Here is a 26,337-nt window from a genome sequence, read left to right as displayed (position 1 = left end):
GGAAGCCGGCTTTCATAAGCTGCTGGGCCTCTAACTCATCCACCGGCTGTCCTGCGATCTCGCCGCCGTGGTAGGGGTAGGTGCTTACCAGTCTAGTGCCTCGAGCAAACCAGGTAAGGTGGTGGGGGGACAAGCATTTTGGGGTCCTGTTTACGGCTTCCATTTCGTGGCAGTTTTCCATCACGACTTGTTGCCGTTCGGTTCCGGGTACCCTGGGGCGCTTCCACGGGGGCAATCCTTGCTCTGGCCGCCGCTGGGACGCCTCACCTGCTGGGCACTGTCGGGCTCGGGGCAGACTCGCCGTCTCTAATGGGGCTTTAGCGGCGATCACCTTTTGGGAGCAATGCCCCCCTGGTGAATTGACAACGTCCGGCTCCGGGCGGCCGGGATGTCTGGAGTTCGGTTGGTGCGCGCTGGGCCATGGTCGCCTCGGCGTGCTGGGGCTTGATTGCATCCCCTGGGGCCACTGGTGGTCACTGGCTGGACTGCATGAAGCGGGTTGGACTCATTGGCACCCCTTGGGGTCTTGTAACCAACAGGACTTTTTCAATACAGTTTACTACTGGATCCGTCGGCGATCCTTTGAACCTTAAGGACTATGTAACACTGTGTTCTCCCTCCTCAATATTTAAAACAACCCCCCTCCTCTCATTCAGGTAACTACCTAACAGCTCAGGCCCCACAAGGACAGTCTGTGGGGACCATCTACCAGGGATTAGGGGTAAGAATTTTCTGACTAGTTTTACACCCTGGTGTTCTTTCAATCCCTCTCCCCTATTGAAGTGCTAATGGCTCGCTTTACCAGTAATTACACTACCCCTTGGCTGTGAAACACAAATGAGTGACAAGCATGGAGTGTAACACATTGTGTACATTTAATTAATGTATTCGTAACTTTCCTTCGATTATACATGACACAATTGGTGTAAACCCCCCCTTCTTCTTTTTTCTCTCTCACTTTCACTATGTATAGGTGTGAGCCTTGAGCCATACCGTCGACTGGATAATTATTCCATGTGTGAAGTCCTGACCTATAACTCCCATTTGATGGTGCCAGGAATGATTTAGTCTTTCTTTTCTCCTCCTTTCCCACTTAGGGCGGGAACCCACGCAGGACTCCTTCCTGCCTTGGTACATCCACCACGCAGGTTGTATGTGAAATTTCTTTCAAATTGTTAGATTTTCCTTACTAGTTGATGAGCATATCTAGGTCCTGAAGAATTGCCGCAGAGGCATGAAACATGTCGACCACACCATAGGCGAGGGTTGAACGAAGCCAAATCACCTTACCTTTGTGCTTCGGTACCCCTCCCTTCACCAATGTTAACCAGGCAGTGAGCCACATGAATAAAGTAATCTGAAGTGGACTCTACTGACCTCTTTTAACCTTCCCTTCACGCTCACTACTTCACTTTTTTAGGCCCCTCACACGCACGCATCTATTGGCCAGGAACAAAAGAACTCCACTAAAGAGTAGCACTCTGTGCTACCCGTCAGGCATTGCACCGCCAGCCTGTCGTTGGAGCAGGAGGCCAATGATGATACAATACAATCATCAGGTAGGATGACAACAGTCGTCCAGCCTTTTAATTGTGTGAGGCATCCTTAGTTCCGTTAAGGGATAACCTTTATTCCCTGCCACGCTTCTACACAACTTCTAGTGAGAGAGCTACTCCTTTACCCTTTCACCCCTTTTTTGGGGAACTCTGTACATTCTATTGGTATCTAGTTTAGTAGGACACGTACATTGGACCCCGGTAAATATTGTCCTTTACCAGTCCCCCCTTGTTGTTAGAACAAAAGAATATAACCATCTTACGTGAATAGTAATTAGAAGAAAAAAAATCAGATACTGTTTTTATCCAAAAGTACAAAACATGCTATTAGTAATATTTAATGCAGTAACCTAGCTCATTCATACTATCTCAATCGTATCATACACACCATACCACAAAATGACTCAAATGAAAACATTGTCACAATAGTAACAGCAATACATTGATATAGTACTTCTTGATGTACACAATTGTTAACTATTTATTCTCAAATGTGTTTGATTTCACAAAAAGTTAGGGCAAAACATTGTGCCACAAATGACAGTCATCGTATTCTACGCACATTTCGGCACCGATTAAACAAAGACGGATGTGTCCTGAGGCCCCGTACCAGCTACAATAATTCAATTTCACCTGTTAACGAGTTCGCATATCGCGGTTATCCTCACATGGAATAAATCCGTTAAGCTCTCAGCTGTATCAAATCAGCAGTACTTACTCTGCTAAAGAACTGCACACATCAGTCTTTGATTCATCGGTCTATCTAGAACTAAGCACTAGACGCAGTCGGCTACAGGTGCTAACCCTAGTGTAAGACATTCAAATGGGGAAACAGCCTTAATAACGAAGCCTTTACAACGAATGAACTGAACAACAAATTCCAAACAACGACCTTTCTATGAACCACTACAAACCACGACTTACAGGAACAATGATTTTCAACTCTATGCAACATCCTGGGCTACCCAGTGGAGCATGAACCTCTCAGGGCCTTACTGGACATTCACAGGGTGCGGGACAGTCCAACTGGGGACAGGATACTGTAGACCTTCACCCATTTTGTTAGAGTGAATAGGGTGCCAACGAGAAATATTTTTTTTAACCACAGTGTAGTGCGAGTTATGTCCAAGCTTGAACAGGCACTTTCTTTCTCGCACTCCCGCCACACGCGCAATCGATTTTTATTTTAACACCATTTTCAGGAATGGTGAGCATTATAGGCATTCTTTAATACGCCATACCACAGAAGATGTTTATTTTATAGCATATTTAATTTGAAACAGAGTGAATTACATCCAGAATCAGACAGTTCGTTTTCTTTAACATGTTCTTGCCTCATCACTTTGCACACATTCTACCCCACCATGAGCTGAATTTTCAAAGTTTATTTTCATGGGACTCTATCTAGTTCCAGTGAAATCACGTTGACTTTGCTTAGAGTAGTTGCCACAAATCAAGCATCTTCTTTGACCAGCAGGGGGTGGACTTGCATAGCAAACCACTGTTGGCATTTAACAAGAACACAGTAGCTTTAAGCGTTTATTAATGTCTTATTGTAATTCGCCTGTCTCTGTAAAAAATGAATATCTCATTGATAACTTGTTACTTTAAAGATTATTAAATTAAAAATGCTTATTCTAAAAATCATGTTTAATTTAATTACATGTTTTTCCGCGTTTCAAACATGCGTGTTTTTTTAAGAACACAGTGGTATATTGAGGGAATGAGCCAATTGAATAATATTCTTAGTTTAGGAAGTCGTTGTTAAGAATGTAGTGGTTTGGAATTCGTGGTTCAGGAATTCGTTGTTAAAGTAGTAGTTGTTAAATCATATAACCGAAGGCACTTCCCAGTGCCGATACGAGCGTCATTTGTTTCACAATGTTTTGTCGTAACTTTTTGTGAAATCAAACACATTTGAGAAAAAAATTGGTAACAATTGTATATGAAAAAGTACTATATCAATGTATTGCTGTTGTTACTATTATGACAATGTTTTTATTTGAGTCATTTTGTGGTATGGTTTGTATGATGATACGATTGAGATAATATGAATGGGCTAGGTTACTGCATTAAATCTTACTAATAAAAGCATGTTTTGTACTTTTGGATAAAAACAGTATCTGATTTGGTTCTTTCTTTTTCTAATTACCATTCCTGTGAGATGGTTATATTCTTCTGTTGCCTTAAGTCTTTACATTGATTCATGGGAAAAACTTTAACATAAGGGATGTAGTAGACATCCCCATATTGGCAAAAGTATGAAATACCGACTTATTCTACCCAAGATACAAACAACTGCATGCACAATATTAAATGTCCATGCATGTTTATGTTCGATGGTAAAAGGTTTATCCTGGTGGACAGATAATACATAATACTCAGATTCGAATGAGGAATCACTGGTGGTTATGCATTTCATGGGACATCACAATCTGAATTAAATGAGGTTTCAGATTCTACAAGCAGTGGTACCGAGAGGAGATTAACAATGAGCGTCAAGGCATGGTGGTTTAATAAAGTCAGCATGAGGGCCTGTGTGAAAAAACAGTACTGAAGTTCTTTCTTGTGAATTGTTGTTTTCGGGATGGCGCGCTATTCAGAGACTATGATAAAACAGGAACAGACCCTGAAGGGTCATGAGAGGGAAGTCTTAGAAAGGATGAGTTCGGAGTGGAGACTGGATTAAGGGGAAGAGGAAATATTGCTGAGCAGAATGGCTGTTTGGTGCCCTGGAAGGCTAGCATGCTGTGCTCTCGATTTCTTTGCGATATTACGTGAAGTAAAACAGGTATTTTGGATAAATGCTGTTGATTATAACCTGAATTAACGGTTACAAGGTTGTATAAGAATCATATTAGATGTATTTTATTCTTAGACAATTTGAGCGTGCTTCTGAAAAAGAGACGCTTGTCTCGAAATGTACTGGGATTCATTAAAGCGTCTGAATTGAAATTTGTCAGAAAGAAAATCACTTTGTATTAAAATTTGATAGACTGGATTCTAAGTAATAGTGGTGATTTATTCATGATATAGAAAAAAAGTGCGTTATAGTTCAGTGACGGGCAGTTGTTAATTAGGTACAACGACTGAGACACCTAGCAAGCACTATCACATAGGGAAACCTAATAAATGTGCTAATCACCGAAACATTTTTGGAGTGAGTGATTGGTTTAATATAAACCTACTAGAGGAAGAGAGGAGCACCTTGTGCAAGCATGCCCTGTTTCCGGAACCTTTTCTATTTTTTCGTGTGGCAATAATTATCCCTGGAGCTCAGGGATATTTCATGTCTCCTCCTCGGAGGCAGACAGTGGAAAAAAGACATTAATTCGCTCCCCCATGACAACAGAAACAAAGACAAGTGGCTGAGAACAAAGATAGCCAACTCCTGCTTGTGCCAGGAGGCCTAGCTCGCCACTCTATTTTTGTTTTTTGCTTCAGAAATATTGTATTATATTGTTTATTGGGCATATTAGGTCCATGGAAATAGGCAGATCGGGCTAACACATTCGCTCCCCACTTCATTGTTTAAAACAAAACCAAAAAAACATTTTTTTTTAATTTTCAGATATCCACAGGAGCATACATAATTATTTCCTACGATATGTGTGCGTAAATTAGCAAAAACCGAAGAAACAAAAACAAACAAGCCTGCGTCATATACCTTTTCATCAGTGTTGTTAATTCCTATGTTTGGTTTCTCAAACAATGAAACGTGGTATCCAGTGGGCAACCCAGGTCCCCTAAAGAGGCAAATGGAGGGGGTACATCTGATCTGCTCCCCATCTCAAATGATGCCCTTTCCCCAATGGATTCCTACCCTGGTAGGAAAGAAAGTCTTTTAGGAGGACACTGGTGTCCCTTCAGGAGAAATATCTGGTCAGGGATCCCCCGAGCAGTCACCCTTTAAGTTTGAGGACGGTTGGAAAGAGGAGATTCTTCCCTTTCAATGCTGCGTCTCCCATAATTATTGCTGCCTGGTGTGTGCCAATCCCATTTAATTTCTTTAACAAGAAAGGCAAAATGCCCATGGCACACAGTCATTCCTCCTTCCGACTAAGGAAGGAGGCAGGATGATGCCTTAAAATAGCAAAACACATGCCTGCTATAAAGCAACGTTATTGATCCCTTCCCCTGATGTAATATTTATCATAATGAATCAGCATCAAGACACACAGTTCCTGGCTTTAGTATTTAATTCCACTCAGGGCGAACCACTTACAATATCTAGCAGAATTGAAGAAAACAATACTTGCCATTTACAATTCTCCTGCACTGGAGCACCTTTATGTCAATGAGTTCCTAGAAAACAAACAAAATACAACACTAAAATGAATGACAATAATATCAATGACCTAACACAACAAAGTTAATAAACTCTCAATATTACAGGAGAGCTAGTTTGTCTTAACTTGTGAAGCCCCTCCCTTTGCCCAGTTGGTTCAACTTATGTCATAATTGTTCTGTGCCTTTCCCCATTGCCAAGTTCCATGTGGATCATCATCTGTATGGCGCCCGCCTAGAAAGAAAAGGGGGTCTCGAATTCCCTTATATTGATTATTTAGACAGTCGGTGTCCCTGACAGCAAATGAGGGTACATGTGATTAAAAGATAGCTTTACATATTAAAAATATATTTATAAAAATGTATCGGCTAGAGATGCTGGCGCTCGTTTGCTTAAGAGGGAAACAAAAACACACTCAACCAACTGTTAGTAACAGGCAATTTATATGACAACAGCTCTAATCAGCAATCATTAGATGTACCAATGAAACATTTGATATTTACATTATAGTACACGTTTAAAAACAGAGGTCTGCTATAAAAACAAAGGTCTGCAAAGAAATCAACATAAAATACAATAGGCCATAATCAACTTCGTTCCGTTCAAATGTTCAAACATCAAACTGTTTCCTAAAAGGGAAAAGTTCTTGCCCAATTTCCTCTGAACTACAATGCCACACGTAACTAATGTATTTATTGTAAATAAGATAATCCTTTGAGACCAGTTGTAAAGTAGATAATATTGTAGATTTATTCATAAAGATAATCACATCAGTAAATCACAGGAAGATGGTAAGTCCAATAGATGCCCCACCAGGAGCAGCCTCCTCGCTGCTCAGCCCATCCAGACCAACTGACTCACACCACATACAAACCCACTCAACATTCTACATGACATCATCCAAAGCTGAGAAGCAAGGCAGAGAACCACTGTAGGGAGAGTGCAGCAGGTAAAGGAAGACTACAACACATCTCCCCCTTTATAATAGGAAAAACAAATAGAATGTGTGAAGCTGTTAGACACACGTTTGAGCAAAAGAGGATATAGTAAAAAGAAAAGTTACATCACCCCCGATTGCTATGAAGACCATAACAGTCAAATGTAAGGAAGTAGTGAAGTGGAGCAACAAACAAGAGGAAAGAAAGATGCATGAAATAAAACATACCACACATCCTTCCCCCTTGATAACGAACAAATGCTCAAGAATGCACAGAGATGGTAAAACACACATATGGCAGAAAAAGAGGATGCACTACAAAAGCATATAATACACCCTTTTCTCTGATAATAATCAAGGAAAACAAGGAATGCAAGACAAGAAAATCCGTTCTAAAACTACACACTGCAGTTTCCAAAAACAACTCACCACACGGTGTACCTAATGAAAACTCTAAATCCAGAACAAACAAATTATGAGTACTTCAACTCAAGGCAAACATATTATGAGTTACTTTAACTCAAGGCAAACAAATGATGAGTTTCTTCAACTCAAGGAAAACATTCATGAGTAACACTTAACCCAAGGCAACATATTTTGGGTATTACTACACCCAAAGGAAAACATATTATGGGAATATCTAAAACCCAAGGTAAACATATTTTGGGTATAACCAAACCCAAGGAAAACAAATTATGGGATACTTAAAACCCACGACCCACAAAAATTGGGATAACTTTTAACCCATGATACTCTCGTAACACAAACAAAAATTTGGATATCTTTAACCCATGAAACTCTTGTAACAAACTGTATAAGGGACACTCCACCAGAGGCAAAAGAAACACCACACATACTTACCAACCACCACTCCAGAAAACACGAGACAAACACTATAAATGACCAGCAAAAATAATAATGTCCCATGCTCCGGTTAGCGGTCTCTATTAGGGAGTGTTGTAAATACGGCAAGATTCGCGACGTCTTCCATAAAAACAACACCATTCCAATTTAACTCCCCTCATAGTCTAAAACAATGCTACCACTGTAACATGCCCCCAATACAATGTTGTGAAAATCCAGATGTAAAAATCACAAGGTAAATAGTAACACAACAAACTAAAACAATAAATGTGGTCACCGTAGTCTAGAATAGATGAGCGATACCTCACCCGAAAGTCCAATCCATGGAAAGATGAGCGATACTTCACCTGAAAGTCAATCCTTGCAGAGATGAGCGATACCTCACCCGAAAGTCCAATCCATGTAGAGATGAGCAATACCTCACCCGAAAGTCCAGTCCATGTAACCTCACACCCAAAGTCCAGAAAGTATCTGCCAAAGCCAGTGTATCCAATGCAGCAGTCCAATTGGCCATATGCGAGGGAAACGAATGAAGAGGAGTCTGGACATCAAGAATGAGCGTGGAACGTCAAATAACCTGAAATGCATCGAAAGCCAATCTCCAACGTCGTGTTTCAAAGCAGAACAAAGAAATCCTTCCCAATCTGCTAAAATGGCCGCCACAGCGTCGTTATGCGTCATTTTCTAAAGGAAATTGCCGACGTTTACACGCTAAACATGACGCAGGTAACCTTACTGACATCCCACGTCACAGGGTCATCCTCACCAATACGCCGGAGAATTCGAGCAACGTCATCAAATGGAAACAGCAGAGGAACAGTGAGGAGCTCCGCTGGCCAACCGTCATCGACCTCAACCGTCAACTCCACAACGGTGAGCTAATGCAGCTAATCGTCCCCGCCAAGAAACCAGAGTCCAGCTGCGCTGCGGAAGAGAATGGATCTCGTGAGGGCAGCGCTCATGAAGGTAAGAGCGCCCGTGAAGAAAGAGCCGATGTCAGAGCCAAATTTAAAAAAAAATACATGTGGAAGACAAAACTGACAGAAGTGAGACCCAGAGTCTGCTTGTGACACTGTGTCTGCGCACACTCTCTCTGATTACTATAAGGCAAAACGGTGCACAGATATCGATCTTCACTCGCAGATAATTGCTCTGCTCTAGTAGTTTAGAACCGGTGCACAGACATCGATCTCCACTCGCTGAAAATTGCTCTCCTTAGGGAGTAGATGTCCAAATAACCACAGTAACAGCACCAAATGTTCAAATTCCAAATTCAGCGAATTGTACGCAGCAGACTCTTCTTCGAAAAATACTGAAATGCTAAACAAACGTCAAACACTCTGGTCTACAGGCTGTCCAGTTGACAAAGGACACTTGTGGGGCTTACCAGAGTGCAGTTTCATGTAATCTTGTTCTTTGAAAGTAGAGTTCTTAGTTGCAGTAATACTCAAGTCCTTAGTTGCAGGGTAATCCAGGGTAAAGTAGGTTAATCCTTCATCAACACGTAGTTCTTTTTTACCTCGTCGCCAGTATTGTAAATAAGATAATCCTTTGAGACCAGTTGTAAAGTAGATAATATTGTAGATTTATTCATAAAGATAATCACATCAGTAAATCACAGGAAGATGGTAAGTCCAATAGATGCCCCACCAGGAGCAGCCTCCTCGCTGCTCAGCCCATCCAGACCAACTGACTCACACCACATACAAACCCACTCAACATTCTACATGACATCATCCAAAACTGAGAAGCAAGGCAGAGAACCACTGTAGGGAGAGTGCAGCAGGTAAAGGAAGACTACAACAGTATTATATTACAACAGAAAAGTTGCAAAGCAGATACTTAAGAGGTGTGAATATTTCCATGTTGAGTCACCTGTTCCTTCAAAGCAGGTTCAACAAGAAACCTGGTTTGGTCTCCCGTTTTCAGATTTCTGCTCATTACTGTACTTGAGGACGATGCAGGACAATCCTATTAATTTATTCACGAATGCTCAGCATTTGCAGTGCTGTCAAAAGGTCAACATATATTGGTCGTAACTGATTAAAAATAGGGTCAGTTGACAATATTTTAGTCTTTGTATGTAATTTCGGATTTCCTTACGGCTACTTATAATAGTAAATGAAACAATCTTCAAAAATCAACATATTTCTACTCATCACATGCCTTCATTCTCACAGGCTTCTAACCGGGCACTCGTGCTTGTCAACATGAAGCTTACAATCTAAATCTGACCAAAAAGTCAGTGACTAAAACATATAAAATTATAGTCGGTTAACAGCGAATCAGGTCAATATAAACCACTTAGGGGGTCTGAGTAAAATCTTATAAATGATGACAGCTGATGATACCTCTCAGACAAATCAACTAGTTACTTATCTTCGTAAAGACACTTTCTGAGGGATTCTCGCTCTAACCAGAGATTGAGCACCTTACGAATATCCACACATTCTCAGCAATGTTACTGTGCTGACAGGAGGCGTCATGTGGCTGTGCAGAGACTCCATTCCGCCCAGGAAGTGAAGGAGCAGAGCCACTCATAAGCTACATCTGAGGAAACTGACTACAATTTCTTAATCTTTTCCATACCATGCCCACCGATGCAGAACACCTCAAAAACAAGTATTGGTATAGCCAATAGGTCTAGGCAGTCCGAGAGCTATGGGCGTTGTCAATAGAACTGTCTTTTAGCCATGTATTATGGAGTGGAGTGGATGTATGTGGTGTGGAGTTGAAATATGTGTAGTGTAAATATGTGGCATGGAGTGGATTTATGTGAAGTGTAATTATACTGCATGGTGTGGATTTATATGGCGTGGCGTTGTGTGGTGTGGATCTAAATTATGTAGCATGATGTTGAATTATATTGTATGCACTGCAATTATGTGGTGTGAAATTATGTGGGTTGTAGTGGAAATGTTTGTGGAACTGTGTGGTGAGGAATTGTGTGCCATTGAGTGGAGTTAAGTGTAGTACAGTTATGTGGCATGGTCTGCAGTGGATTTATTTGGATAGTAATGATGTTGTATTGAGTGCAGTGAAATTATGTGGAGTGGAATTATGTGTCATTGAGCGTAGCATGTGGTGGAATGGAATTATGTTGCATGGTGTTAAATCATGTGGCATGATGTGGTGTGTAATGGAAATAAGTGGCTTGGTGTGGAATTACGTGGTGGGGAATGGAATTTTGTTAAGTGGAATTGTGTGGCATGGTGCAGAGTGTATATTTGGAGTGTTGCTATGAGGCATGGATTTATGTGGAATGTAATTATGTGGTATCTAATAAGTTGAATTATGTGTAATTGAATGGCATGTGGAGTTGAATTATGTTGCATGGTGTGAAATTGTGTGCCGCTGAATTGTGTGGTATGGAATTGTGAGGCATGGTGTGGAGTGAAATTATGTGAAGTGTAATTATGTAGCATGGTGCAGAGTGGATTTATGTGGTGTGTAATTATGTTGTATGGATTTACGTAGAGTGGCATTGTGTGGTGCGAAGTGGCATGTAGTGGAGGAACAATGCGGCATGATGTGGAATCATTGTATGGATTGAAATTATGTGGTGTGAAAATTATGTGGGTTGTAGTGGAATTGTTTGTCGAATTGTGAGGCGTTCTGTGCAATGAAATTATTTGGCATGGTGTGCAGTGGAATTATGTGGATAGTAATTGAGTTTGAGTGTAATGGAATTATCTGGAGTGGGATTGTTTGTCATGAGTCTAATTATGTGGAGTGGTATTGTGTGCCATGAAGTGACATGCAGTGTAGTTGAATTATGTGGTATGATGTTATGTTATGTTTGCTGCATTTAATATGATATGGCGCAAAACCAATCATCCTGGTAGGACTCTCGGCGCTAGGCTAAATACAGACAGCAACAAAAACGGAGCTACCCCAATCGACTAGAATAGCCATTTTCTCAAAAGCGTTTTGCACTTTCCTAATTCCAAGCATAATCAGATATACAAAGATAGTTTACTCCAGTGGAAGGGAGCGAGTTAGGAGAACGGTCTCCGCAGAGAGAATTAGCAGAATTGAAAAAAAGCTTTGTCTTTAGATCTTAGCTGTCTGGTTGGTTTATGCTGTCTGAGAATATTTTACAGGTAAGATGGCGCATTCCCATTTAATGACTTAATGTGCAAGACAACATAATTTAAAGATGAGCATTTTGCTGATAGGTAACCAGTGCAAGGAGTTCAGATTGGAGCAGAAGAGGATCTGGATGGAAGATTGCAAACCAGTTTGGCTGCCGTGTTCTGTACCACTTGTTGTATGGACAACAAAGTCGCATTTGCAGCCACCAATAAGGCACTGTCCTAGTTCAAATGACTTGTGCTTAAGGCTTGCACCAGAGTTTTTCTGGAAGCTGGAGGGATCCAAGGAAAAACTTTTTTTAATAATCGCATGTTGACAAAGAAGGTTCCCCGAATAGAAGATACATGCGCTTTCATAGAGAGAGGGGGATCCAACTTTACACCCAGGATTTTTTGCTGTTTGCTTTGGGAACAACGTTGGCCCCAATTCAGAGGGCCACCAACCTGGCTTCCACAGGCCCGAGCTTTGTCAACTAGAAGTATCTCTGTTTTTCTCCATTCAAATGAAGACAGTTACTAGACATACAAGAAGCTATCTTCCTCATACAAACAGAGAACCCCTGACCAAAAGAGATGACCAGTTGTCTATCATCGGCATAGGAAATAGGTTCAAAACCACATGCCTTGAAAACCAGTGCAAGAGGGGAACATAGACATTAAATATAGTAGGGATAAGTGTGGATCCCTGTGCAACCCCTTGGTCAACAGGCATGGTGCAAGATTTAAAGGGGTTCAAAGAAGTGCTTTGGGTACAATCTTTTAGAACAGGGGTCACCAACCTTTTCTGGAGTGAGAGCTACTTCTGATCAGTGAAAATCCTTGTAAGCTACTGAAGGCCAAGCCACTTGCGCAATATTATCCAACACCCCCACGCCCAGTTTCATTGATTATGCCGAAAGTCTATAGAAACAAAGACCATGGTTTGAACAAAATACTTTGACTTAGAGCACTCTGAAAGGGCTGCCATGTGTGTCAGTGACAGTGTGGTCTTTGGGGATGCATAAACATATGTGCGTATGAATGGGATATATGTGTATGGTTGAATGAGTCTGTCATATGTACTTGTGGCAAAGGACATAACGTATGCCATATGTGGCATTGTTACATATATAACACAAACATATAGCCATTTTTTATGGGAGAAATTTAAAGTACAGAAAAATGTTCTGCAAAACTATTTCAGAATATGGAACTTTTTATGTCCTTTAAATTTCTCACATATCAAAAAATGACTATATTATTTATAAATATTACACTGTGTCCACCAGCCACTGGGAGCAAGATGCCTGCTGTGTGTAAATGCCCTGTAGACATGGTGCCATATTTAGAACAAAAAAAATACAGCCATTTGTTTACATAAGAGGAATTTAAAGTGAAGAAATGTACTTCATAAAATATTAAGATGTAATTGGCTTAATTGAAAGCGGAGAAAAACATGGACTAAGTGCTTCATAGAAATGTTTTTATCCATTTTAAATTTCTCCCATTTGAAAACAATGCCAGTGTTTTCAGTTATAAATATGGGATGTCTGCTGGACACTGGGCGCAAGAGGCCTGCTGCTTGTAATTCAACACGTTGAAATGGAATGAAATGAAAACAAACAGTTAACTTAATCATCGAGTTAACTATTCAATTCAATTTTCTCCCATTTTATGCATTCAGAAACATAATTTTGTTCTGATGAATGCCCCTTGCATAGTTAATTTTTAATTCTTCCCTTCCACTCCGTGCATAAAGGGATACCTTGGGAATGGATGAGGAATTTTTATGTACACGTTACGTTCCCCTATACAATATTATACAAAGAGCTCCCTAGAACACGTTTGAGCCCACCCTGACTTATAGGGGTCGGGTGAACCTGATGATGAAGAATGCCACTATTATAGTGGGTGAGGGTTACTTATAAACATTTTTTTTCAGTTTTCCCACCTCCTATTGAGGTGGTGTATAGGCGAGGCCCGGATCAACAACCCTCCATTAGTTTGTCTCTTCAAGCAGAGGGATACCTTTATGTTTATTGTGTAATATAGATATATGCCACATTAAGAAGAGCCCTTGTAAGAGAATAAAGAACAAAAAGTTTAAAATAGTTTGTGGAGTGTGAAATGTTATTAACTACTGTATATGTACAAAGACAAACAGCTATTTTAAATAGTGATTTGGAGGGATACTTCGGATAATCAACATTGTCTCTTCAGTCTCTGGCGTGCAGGTCTTCGATGGGATAAAAGAGTAGCATTTAATTTCACTAAAATGTACATTTGATCTCTGCCTTAAGTATTTCTCTTCACTGCAAGAGACTACCTAATTTTCAATAATCAATTCTGCATCTCTATAATGTGCTTCTAAGAGTTTTTAATCGCAGTCATCATAAATTAAGTTATTTCATTTTGCACTTCCCAGGAAATATGGAGGGAGGAAAATGTAAATTAAGTGTGGCTCATTTAGGCTACACGGTTAACTATTTATGTAATTTTTATTCCAAAATACGAAATTGTTCAATTTATAAAGAAGATTTAGTCTCATAAAATCTCTACATAAAATACATTAACATTGCATATTGTGGTTAAGTTAACGAGCTCGCTATTTAGAAACATCGCCTGATCAGTTATTAATGGTACTACTACATACAATACCGATGTACAAAAACAGAGAACATTGCTCCCACTTTTAATCACTCAATATGACAAGAATGAAAATAAGCACTGCCAATACCAACAGGTCTCAGTTTTTTTGTTATGGAAGGTTTATGGTAATAGCTGGTGACTATGTGTGTTGTCCCCAAGTGTCCTAAAAAGAAATTACCATACCATACTTTAGTAAACTCTTGGTTTACACCAATATTGGAGGAATGAAACTGCTGAGTTGATGACGCAATTCAAAGGACTAACAGAATTGTGTAGAGGATTTATATACAATGGTCAAAGAAGATTAAAACAATGAAGAAAAAGATTGTATTCCCCTGTGGGGCAATCCACAGTTACTATCAGTGATTACGTGTCCATTATGAAAGTTGGAAAAAAGGAATACGGATATGAAACGTGGATCACGTACTAGATAGAAATGGTGTAATTAATTTTTAGGCGTTAGAACAAAGGCATGAAATAGAATTTCGGGGTAGGGTTTTCAAAAAGCTAAAGATATGTAGTTATTTTTCAACTTCAAAAAGAAGAAACAGCCTTGTTTGATGCTATAATTCAATGCCGCACTGGCAGGTATTAAACTGTGAAAACGTACAGAAAACGGAAGAATCCTGATCATAACAAATCCCGCTCCAAGTGCGAAGAGAATTCAGAAACCTAAATTTCGGCCTGAGAATGGCAAGATATAAATGCCACAATACAACTCCTCCCACTTAGCATTAAGCTGTGACAAATGAAATAACTTTTTTAAATTTACATTTAGACTGTACAACACGCCTGAGCAATTACATAAATTACAACTGAAATAACCAATCTCTGCATAAGATGTTCAACGCTCATGGGCGTGAACTTTCCTCAGGTCATTGGCACCAAGGAACGTAATGGTTTAAAAAGTGGAGGTTTAAAGATCCACCAACCAGGCATAAGTAGATAATTAAAATAAAGAAAGTAATGCACTTCGAGGGATTGTACTTCATTCGAATTGATTAGCCCTGAGATACAAGAAGACTCGGGGAAAGTACAAAGTTTGCATCAGAACTTTGTGAAGAAAAAAAGGAAAACTAAGCTGAAATGAAAGAAACTAAACAACAAATTACCGGCAGATCGATCTTCTTGGACTTATTATCAATGTACAAATGTTCTGTTTAATATTTTTTCTTTTTCTGGGTATTGAAATAAAAGTCTCTCTATATCCATCCACTTAAAAAAAAAGATATACAGGCAAAAGTATTGCGATTTTTGTGGTTGACATTCATTTGCTGTGTCAAAATCTAGCAGTGCAAGCATACCGCAAATCATTGTTATATGATGGTAAACAGAGAATAGCCTGTGTGTGTATTTCTTAAAGAGAATATATTTCAGAAAGGATGTATGCTGGAGGTATACTGTGCCCGCAACTAGAGCATATGTTTAAATAACAAGGACAATGCTACCTGCCCACGTAGGCCAGAGTAGGTAGGTATCAATGCAACAACTGTCCCTTGGGATTCATTCAAAAGTGGTACCTTCTTATGTGTCTTAAAAAGAACCCAGAGTTGCTCAAACATATTCATCTGACCATAATTGGTTACAAGTAAGACAAAACACAGGACTGATATAGTTTACATCTTGTAATCTTTTGACTCAAATCAAGTGTAACAATCAACAAAATATGGGATCGCAGTAGGGATCACAGTGCAGGAGACGCAGTGCTCCAATGGTGATTATATTTACACAGAAGATAGATAAAAGACGGTACAATTCTCAATGGTTGTATACACAGATTGAAAAAAATCATAACCAGGTTTGCATACGTCAGTGTGGAATCCCTTGAAGTTCAATTACATGCAACAACCCAGAGGGAGGGTTCGTCGATGTTTTACCCCGTTTGACTGTTACGATGTCTTCAGGAGGTAGTCATCTGACAACCAGGCTTATCCCAGTCACATGTTTCAGTGTCAGGGAGCATTCTTTTAGAACCAGTGCCAATCTTCATACCAAAAGCGGCACAGTTGGACCTATACAGTTCAAACCAGTACCAGTATCGAAGCAAAATATCTCAAATTGTCATTTCAATTTAAGATAGTTAGCATAGTATGCCTTCTCTCGCAAAAAAAGTGTCTGCTTAGCTTCTCTCTTTCACAACGCTTGCCCTGGAATGATAAGAAGTACCTGGCTGAAGGTCATCTCTCTGCAACGCTCCCAGATCATCCCTAGACTGAGGCTGGTTGTCCCTGCAACCCGGCATGACCGCTGGCTTAATAGTTCTTATGTAAAGCCCCTCTCTGCCATGGTCAGATACCTGGGTTTTTATAGTATCTGATGCAGATGTTATTGCATGTTTACTGAATTAAAATGAGACAAAACAAGTATTGCGAGAAATGCATAATCTCGATCTCCATATAGAGAATCTGCCCCTATAAATAAAACAATCGAAACATGCAGCCTTCACTGTAAGCTTCCATATTCTTATGGAGTGGAGTAACCATAATGAAACACAATAAAGTCTAAAACTTCACACTTCGTAACAGAAAGAGGTAAATGTCATCTGCAAGCAAGCACATGATAAAAACAGAAAAGGTAGCACAAGAGGGTACAAAGTTCCCCGGGAAGAGTGATGGAACAGAGGAATGTGTGCTAGTAAGAGGGGGACTCATCTAGTTGGAACTAAAACCGTCACACACCCAGCAAGCTAGGTGTCATGCTTCATCATATGGGTTCTGCTCCTCGTCAGACTGGCGCTACAATGTCTGACGGGCTCCCGAAACCGGGGCTCTTTATCGGAGATCTTTTGTTCCGGCCATATGGTGCAGGCGTGTGAGAGGGCAGGGGGAGTGTGGTCGTGGCGTGAAAGTGAAGCTAAAAAAGGTGAGTCAGTCCACAACCTAATTTATTCTCGTGGTTGACTCCCTTGATTAAAAGGGGGTGTGAGGGGAGGTAAACTGCCCTGGAGCTACCCGAGCAGTATTAACTACTACCCTCAAGTATGGTCAACATGTTTCATGCCTGATGGCAATTCTTCAGGACCTCAATAGAATAGTACCACACAGTGAAAAATAATGGTGAAGGATAAAAAAATATTTCAATGAGGTATACAACCTTCTATGGTAGGTAATACCGGAATGCAGGCCGATTGGTCCTGCTGCAGTATTATAACCTGTGAAGATGAAAATTGAAAACAATTCACGAAATAGCAGCGTCAGTGAAGTTTTCAAATGCGAAGGATTTACTCAACAGTAGTGCAAGCACACACACACACACACACAAAAACCAAAGTGAAGAATTAAAGGATTAAAAACCGTGCATATTTCATAACAAGTTGGTGTTTGTTTCACGTGACCAACTAGTTTTATGGCACAACATGCAACGGTGACATCGATGAAGGCAAATGGTGCTGCATTGAAAGAAAGGGCTGATTTTGAGAGGCTTACCCCAGATGATTCCCTGAGGTACCTCACAGTCTGCTCCCGTGGGACCGGCTGAAAAGGTATGGTACCTGATGGGGGGGAATCATAGTCAGATAGTAAGGCGATTAATTAACAGGGTTATTATGCCGTTGGTAGCAAAGGGGCGTATGGGCTCCCCACCATCAATGGCAGACACTGGGAGGTTGGCAGTCTACCTCTCTTTTTAAGTAGCGGAGTAGCCCAATATAACCCCCGTTTCCCGGCTTTAGCAAGGGCAGGCCTGATGGTGAAGCGTTAGGGTTCAGTGTGCGCCGAGCCAGGAGCCCGCAGCACCCGTATCGCGCCCCAGACAGAATCGTCGGGGAAGCGCAGCGCGGAGCAGCGAGGCAACCCCGCACAACGCACAAACCCACCCGGCAGTCAAAACAGACCTACAGACAGTACCGCGGCACGGTTGTGACCGGTTAACCAGATACCCGAACTTTCGAGAAACCAAGAGGTATGGCCGCCAAAACTCACCGATAATGAGGATGGTGGACGAAGGGCAGAATGGGGGAAAAAAAAAACAGAAAAGGTCTCAAAAGGACTTATCACAGTGTTCACAACACCTCGAGGTGGGATGATTTACTACTAATGCAGAAAACTTTATACAGAATATATTTGAGTCTCTAGTGTTAAATAATGATCCAGTGAAGTCCCTAATAGGCTTATTAAAAACATAAGCTATAGAGCTAAAATAGAAAAATGAATGCATGCCCTCTCTGGTAAAAGGCGTAGTAGAAAACTCCCAGGAGTGTGATTTGAAGGAACCTCAAGGAAATCCAGTTTATGTTTTTTAAATATGCCAGTAATGGTTGAAAATGGGGAGATTGTTTTTTTATAAGAGAGGGCTCACTTTCACCAGTGACAATTTTATAACAGATGGAAAGAAAAGAAAATCTGTCACCAATTCAAAGAGGATGAAAGGCAAAATGAATCCTTTGGGGTGAGAGAGAGAGGGATCTAACTAGAGAACAACCATCAGTAGTAAGGATTAAAATCTTAGATCAAATAAAAAGATGTCTCCAACAACAAACGGTGTGGAAGCACTTGGGGAAGAAAGGGAAAAGTAGAAGTGAAGGAGGAGTTGGTCATAAGAGTGAACTGAAAAAAAGGATTATACCCTGCGAATAAAGGAATAGATGAAAATTTGGTGATAAGATCTCAGAAAGAATTAGAAAGGAATAAGACTTCGTGGATGCATGTTGATATGTTCACAGAGGGAAAAAAGCAAAAAATTGAAACTAATGAAAGGGGAAGCCTTGTACCGGTCTTTTATCAACGTGCCTCTCTAAAATCAGTTTAATCAGAGTATATGAAAAAGGTGTTGTTTTTTGTAATTAACACAGATGATAGGGAATGACCAAGATTCTCTTCTGCCCTCAGCTAGTAAGGGAATTGATGTATAATGCATTGTCGATTAAATGCATGCTGGGGGACTTACCATAAAGTGTTTTTTCCTGAGACACGCCACACTTTATATCTTAAAATTTGACTGGGGGTCTTCCCTACTAGAATATATATGTCTAAATTTTCATCAAATGCACTTGTTAGCAATCATTGTGACTTTGGGTTTGGGGTGTGTGAAAATGCGGCATTTTTTTTTATTACATTGTACTAAAACTATATACCTACGCAGTAAGTGGCTGTTGCCCTTTATTACACCATTCTAGATTTGGACTATGAAAGATATAATCGCACTTTGTTTTAGAACAGAGTTACGGTAGCCCACAATTTATGTGCTACATGGATTCTGAGAGGAAGGCTAAAATAGATCTGGAGTTGCGATTATCTATGTTATACCAGGCACCTGCTAATAGCAGCTTATTGCATTTTGCTGTGATGAACTATGATGTATGTAATTGCATTTGTGTTATAACTTTTCATAGGCTCTCCTCCGCAGTAAGCCCTTCTAACTCAGTACTCCTAATCCTCTTTTTCAATGGATTTTTCTTATTTTTAATTAATCTGTCTTGTTGTTGAATCCATTCGTTATGGCTGCTGCTGAAAACAAAATGATTGATTGACTAATTGATGCTACCTTTTGGCCTGCTGTAAGGAAGATGCGGGACATGGGAAAGCAGTTATCACCAATTAGCTGTACCATTTCAAGCCAGCAATGGGAACAACACTTCTCCAAAATATACGCCAACCCTGCTGCTTCTATAGATGATTATAGCCCTGGCAAACTGAATTCACTAGACATAACCCAGGGGGAGGTCATCTTGGCTATTAAGCAAAGCCTCGGGAACAAGGCGCCTGGGCCGGACGGCTTCCCAATCGATCTAATTAAACACAAGCCGGAATTTTGGGGACCCATTCTGGTTAATGTTTTCAATTGCTTGCCGCTGGTCCCTATTCCTGACACCTGGTCAACAAGCATAATAGTGCCCATCTACAAAAAAGGCGAAAGATCTGACCCTGCAAATTACAGGCCCATTTCGCTCTTAGACAACACCCTGAAAATCTTGGGCCGGGTGTTGTATAACAGAGTGAATGGCTGGGCCGAAGAAGCAGGGGTGATGGACAATTGCCAAATGGGCTTCAGAAGCAAGGTTGGGACAACTGAACAATGCCTGAACCTCAACCTCATAATTGGCAAATACACCATAGCTAGGGCTTCACCTATTTACCTAGCATTCATGGATTTGTCGTCCGCATTCGACTTAGTAAACAGGTCAAAACTGTGGGCGACCCTCCTCTCCTATGGCCTTGACGAACCTTTGGTGCATTTCCTGGCTTATCTACATGCAGACACTAAAGCACAGGTACGGATTGGTATGGAGGGTGAGATCTCGGGGGCAATCAAGGTTGAAAGAGGCGTCCGACAGGGGTGCGTTTTAGCACCCCTGCTGTTCATCATTTATATAAACGGACTGAGCGACTCTCTGAAAAAGACGACCACTGATGCCCCGAGAATCCAAGGGAGATCGTTACCCGCACTTCTGTACGCCGATGATGCGGTGATTATGGGCTTAACACCAAACGCTCTACGTGCTCTGGTCAAGAATTTTGCACATTTTATGGGGAATTTGGATCTGAAAGTGAATTTTAAAAAATCGTTTATTATGACCTGCGGGCCAGGGGCCAAACAACTCAATTCCATTTCTATAGGACAAGATAAGTTGTACTCTACAAAATCATTTCCTTATTTAGGTATGGTCTTTGCTGCGAACGGCCTGTGGAGTGGGCATCTCGCCCACGCCACAGGCAAGTTCTCAAAGGCCATAAACTCAATCCTTTCCCTTCCACGGCCAAAGAGGACTGAAACAACTAATGCAATTGTGAAGATATACAGACTGCAATGTGCTCCGGTAGCAACCTATGGCGCTGAGATTTGGGGGATAGTGAAAACACCCAGCCTGCAGACAGAAGAGAATCGGTTATGCAGGAAACTACTTGGAGCCCCAATCTCCTCATCCGGGTACATCTGCCATGCTGAACTCAACTTGCCCTATATAACTGATTTTATTGCCACACGGCCTGCATTATTCTGGCTGGCCATTTGGGCCAATGATCGTGCTACCTTAACACAGGAAATTGTGTTGGAGTGTCTAGCTTGTGATAAAGGTATGAGTATCCCGTGGCTTCGGGCGACACAGGAAAGCCTAAACAGCATAGGCAAAATCCATCTTTTTAACGACCCCTCTCAGATCAAGAGTACGGATAAAAAGGATGTACAATTTGAACTCTATGCCCTTTATAGGGAAAAGAGGTTGGAGGAAGAATTGCAAAAACAAACTGTTAAGTCATATGTGAATAACGTAAACAATGACTCATCTCCACAACAAATTCCTTTATACCTAAGACTTCCATTGACTAATTGGGAAAGATCGTTATTATATCGCTTGAGAGCTGGGACTATAAAATACTCACTTTGCTTTCCTATGGGCCATAGTACGATGAACTCTGGAAACACGCCATGCCCCTGTCCCTGCGATGGATTTAGCAGACAAAATGACTTGCATTTCTTTTTTAACTGTAAATGTTATATGAAATATAGTAAATGGTTTTTAGCCCCATATTTTAAAAAACACAGACCAGTTTCCCTGACTCAATCCTACTCTATGCTTTTAAAACTAGAAAACGATGAATTGATTTTCCGTGTAAGTTCATTTCTGAAAGTTATTTCTTCTACACGCAAATCGATGGAATCTCCCTGAAATGTTTATGCGCTGCACAGTTCCCCATGCCTTTGCACTTTAGTAAATTGGACTGCACTTTTGTAATTGGATTACACTGATTGTTTACATTAACGCTTGTATGCTCTTTTTGCAGTCTTTTACTACTTGTGAAAGTTTTCAGTAATTATTTTAAATGTATTTTTATATGTGCCGCTTTTATGGATTTGTTGAAATCCGAATAAAGTATTTTTTTTTTTTTAATTGAATTGAATTGACTAATTGATTGATTGATATCAATGGAATAAAAATAATTCCTAATACTGAAACGGACAAAAAGCAAATAAAACCCCTTTTTAAAGCACTGTGCTGCTTTAACATAAACTCAAATTAATGGACAACTTTAATGGGCATTATGGAATCTTTTTCAAAAAGACTTGTGTTAATGGGGGACTATATACATGAATGCATCCACAAATTGAATATCAAATGAAAATGTTTATTATCAGCTTATCATATCCACTCAGATTTCTTTCCAGATTGCACAACGTCAAAGTCTGACTGAAATAGTGGAGAGGTGTGGTGCAGCGGCCAGGGCAGCTGCCTTCAGAGCACAGGGTTCATGGTTCGATCCCCCGCTCCAGCGGCAGCTCAGCTCAGCACCATGTGACTCTGGGCAATAGCTCACTTAATTTCCATGACGGTCCCCAGCGCCTTGAGACCTGTAAGGGTGAGTAGTTTGCGTTTTACAAATCCGGATTTACATATACATTTAAATACGCCAACAACCCTGAAAAATAGTGGGGTCTGGTATGCTTGAATGGCCTAATTTCAACAGACTTTCCAGTGTCTCACACATTCACCTTTGGAATAAAACAATGTCTAATTGATTATGTTTTTTTAAAGTTCTTTTTACTATTTTTAGAGAGAGAAACTGTCACTTAAAAAAGGTGTTCTGGTGCTAAACTAAACACAGACCCATCCAGACATGTATGAACTTAAGAGGTCATAGAGTCAGGTCTTTAAGGCTTTCCTAAAGGAATAGAGATGCTAATAGAACAGCAGTCCAGCACACTGCTCTATAGGCAAGGCACCTCAACAGAAAATGATATACCACCAAGACAAGCGTTATAAAATGTAGGAACTTTGAGCAAATTGGCATTCACAGAGCCTAATGATCTAGTTGAAAGATAGAGTTGCAGCTTATGTGAAAGCGGAAGGGAAGCAATGTGATGAAAACCTCTATGTTCTATGCACAGTGGTTTAAAATGTATACGCTTGGCCCAGGGAAGCCAGTAAAGAGAATCTAGGTTGGTCACGTAAAGGAAAAGGGTGGCCAGGATACAGCCAGTTTCGCAGCCACTGCTTGTATGTGATGGAAACGTGCAAAATATCTAGGTCCACCTAAAAATAAGACATTGTCATAGTCCAGTCTGCTTAAGATAATACTTTGCACCACAAGCGGTCACAGATGCATTGGCAGCAGAGGTAGAATTTTACGGAGTATCCTTGTTGCCCTAAAACAAGCGAAGGATAGTTTATGAACATGAGTGGAGAGCGATAGATCACTATCCATACCAAACTCCCAGATTTCGAACAGCTGACACTGTAATCAGATCTGAGCTATCCTCAAGAGGCCAATATCTTGTTGATAAAGGTTTCAAAAGAGACCTTGAACGACAAATCATTACCTCAGTCATGTCTCCATTAAACTTAAGGGAGTTAGCTTCAAGCAACTGCGGGACATCTTGCATCCATTCATGGAAAGCTGCCACTGGATAATGTGAGGCATAATCCAAAGTGAGGATTAGTTGAGTGTCGCCAGCATAGTTCACACATTTTAGGCCATAAACACTAAAAAGCCTAGCCAGTGGCCTTAAATATATATTAAATAATGTTGGGATTAGTGATGAACCCTGGGGCACTCATTTAAGTGCTTTAAAAGCAGAGTAGAAGTAGGGCCCAATTGACTCACAGTGTTCTTTTTATTCCGTTAAAGAAGCCAGCCATTGCAAAGCTTTCCCTTTCACTTCTATTTCTGACAGCCTGGTAAGCAGCATGTTGGACAAAGCATCCTTAGGTAAATGACCCCAAAACGTTCCGCTTTTTCCACCTAGTCTTTGCTGACTCTATGTTACCTTAGGAAACTGGTCACCTTTACTGAATGGCAGAGAGAAGGTGCTCGCACCCGCCTCACCTGCATTGGGCTAGGGGTGTGTATATAATAGGGTTTACATGAAGTACCTCCGTGTGCCCTGTAAACAGGTACACCACATACCCAAGACGGGTAGGGTACTGGACAGTGGTGGGACATAGCAGTGAGTGTGACACCCAACAAATTGCCCTCAACCCTATTTCAGGTCTGCCATGACAGGTCTGTGAGGTGACATTGCACCCTTGCCTAGGCTGGCATCTCTTACGCCTCAGCCAACCCTGAGTGGGTCGTTCCGTACCATGAGGGAACACCCTAAGGAGAAGTCCTGACAGGCCCCGGAAGGGGGTCTGGGCTTAGAAGAGTTCAGCTCTAGCAATGGATACTTCTTGGGTGTTGCAGATTCTCTGGCGTGGCCTCTGGGCTGAGCGCACATCCTCACTGTCAAGGCTTTGTGGAAGTGCGTGTGCCTTCCTACACAGATTAGGAAGAGGCTCTGACACTCTGTTCTCGAACATGGGCGGGTCTGCCAAAACAGATTGAGGTGTGCACACTGGCCCTGATGCTGTTTCAGATATCTGTTCTGCCTGCAGTGGCAGGCTGAAGGATGCGCATGGCACCTATGTCATTCTGGATAGGAGCCTGGCATTCCCTCGCAGGCTGATAAACGTATACCTGTACCCCTAGTTTTCTAGCCTCCGGCAGGCCTGTGTCTTTGCTCTTGCAGCCATGGTGCTGGCAGAAAGGTGTCAGGTCCACCATCACTGGCTGGCTGTGCGCAATTGCACCCGTAAGGGGAGAGCAACCATGTCCAGCTGGTCCGAGCAGATTGGAAATCGCGCACTTGCACCGAAGGTGCTAGGGCCTGGTTAAGCAATGAGCCCGGCTTGTCCTTGCCATGCCACCCTTCCTATCCATGTTAGGAACTAACGATGATTCCATGTTCTGAAACACGGACCGATCCGTCATTGCAGACTGGTGGTTGCGCACTGGTATCTATCGTAAGTAAACCCCATGGGCAACGTGCCAGTGTAGGCCTCTGTGAGCATGCATCCCCACCTATGATTGTGAGGGCCGCCTGCAAACGCAGGCTTGTCCATGCGCATAGACACACGTATTAGTTCAACCTGTGTACGGTGTGCTACGCAGACTCGGGTGGGCGCACTTGCACCACTGGTGCTGGAAACTATGTGTCCCTCCTGCCATTGCAAGCTGGTTTGCGCAACAGCGCACATGGGCCCACGTAGTGAGGAATAACTATGTGTGTTTTCATTACCTACGAGGCTGCTCTTCCCATAGGTTAGCACAGGGAAGTGGTTGACATTACTTTGAACTGCAATACTGGATGCCAGTGGTGCAGGCAAAAGAAGTTTCATTTCAATGGACTCGTAGTGCCAAACCCTTTCGATTGGTAAAGGAGGTTTTAGCATGACTCGCTTCTAAATGCAACTTATAGAATAGGGACATTTCCCAGGGACCGCAGTGTCTGGCTCCAGTGGACACCAGGGACCGGGGGAGCACATCAGTGCATTTCCCAATCGACAGCAATAAACTATGGGCATCCTACAGGAACATCATTTGAGAGCCTAATGGAATAGATTGAAGATAGAGGTTGTGACACTTAGCCTCTAAGGGCTGGATCATGGCCCCAATAAAGATTAAGATCTGCATTCCACAGCCCAATGGCAGGCAGGCCTACAATTTAGGGGAGACGCCTGGGGTTCAAAGGAAAAACCCCTGTTCTGGCTATATAAAACTTTATAAATACATAAATAAATAAATAAACCACCAGAACTTTAAAGGCACATGACAGTATAACTACGGGTGCCATCCTTCTTCAAAGGATGAGAAGCTTGTGGGGACGTGGGACTGGAGAACCTGGACTGGGTGGTGCATAGTGTAGTTCCTTTTTTCCCAATAGGCCCTGCGCATTGGAATAACTAAAACAATAGTATGGACGTAGAAGTGCGGGTCTTCCAGGTCTCTACTGACTATGCTAAACTTAATTGGGTTTGTTACCAACTAGCTCAGAGGTCACTGGAAACTTTCTTGACTGAATAGGAAGTGATCAGCTTCCCTGGTACAGACAAGAAGGGATTCAGTTTTCCAACAACCGCATAAACATGACAACTTTGCTCCTTAGAATAAGAGTCAATCTCTAGAGTCGTGTGAAACAATAGACAGTTATTTTACTCAGTCAGTTTTGTGCAGATTACTTTCACCAAAGTGCAGAGAAATAGAGAGACGGGTGTTTTCA

General features: G+C 41.4%; 1 long non-coding RNA gene across 1 annotated transcript in view; it reads right to left on the bottom strand.

The window, feature by feature from the left end:
- Window positions 1-5,815: 5,815 nt before the first annotated feature.
- The window catches only part of LOC147674132 (uncharacterized), a 159,299-nt gene continuing 138,777 nt past the window's right edge, over window positions 5,816-26,337 (bottom strand). The window contains exon 3 of the long non-coding RNA XR_015302553.1: window positions 5,816-5,861. This is a non-coding gene — a long non-coding RNA (uncharacterized LOC147674132). The remainder of the gene's footprint in view (window positions 5,862-26,337) is intronic.

This window comes from Lissotriton vulgaris, chromosome 12 (genome assembly GCF_964263255.1).
Source record: "Lissotriton vulgaris chromosome 12, aLisVul1.2, whole genome shotgun sequence".
Lineage (NCBI taxonomy): Eukaryota > Metazoa > Chordata > Amphibia > Caudata > Salamandridae > Lissotriton > Lissotriton vulgaris.
Note: the sequence above shows the minus strand (reverse complement) of the source record. Positions and strands in the feature narration are given on the sequence as shown.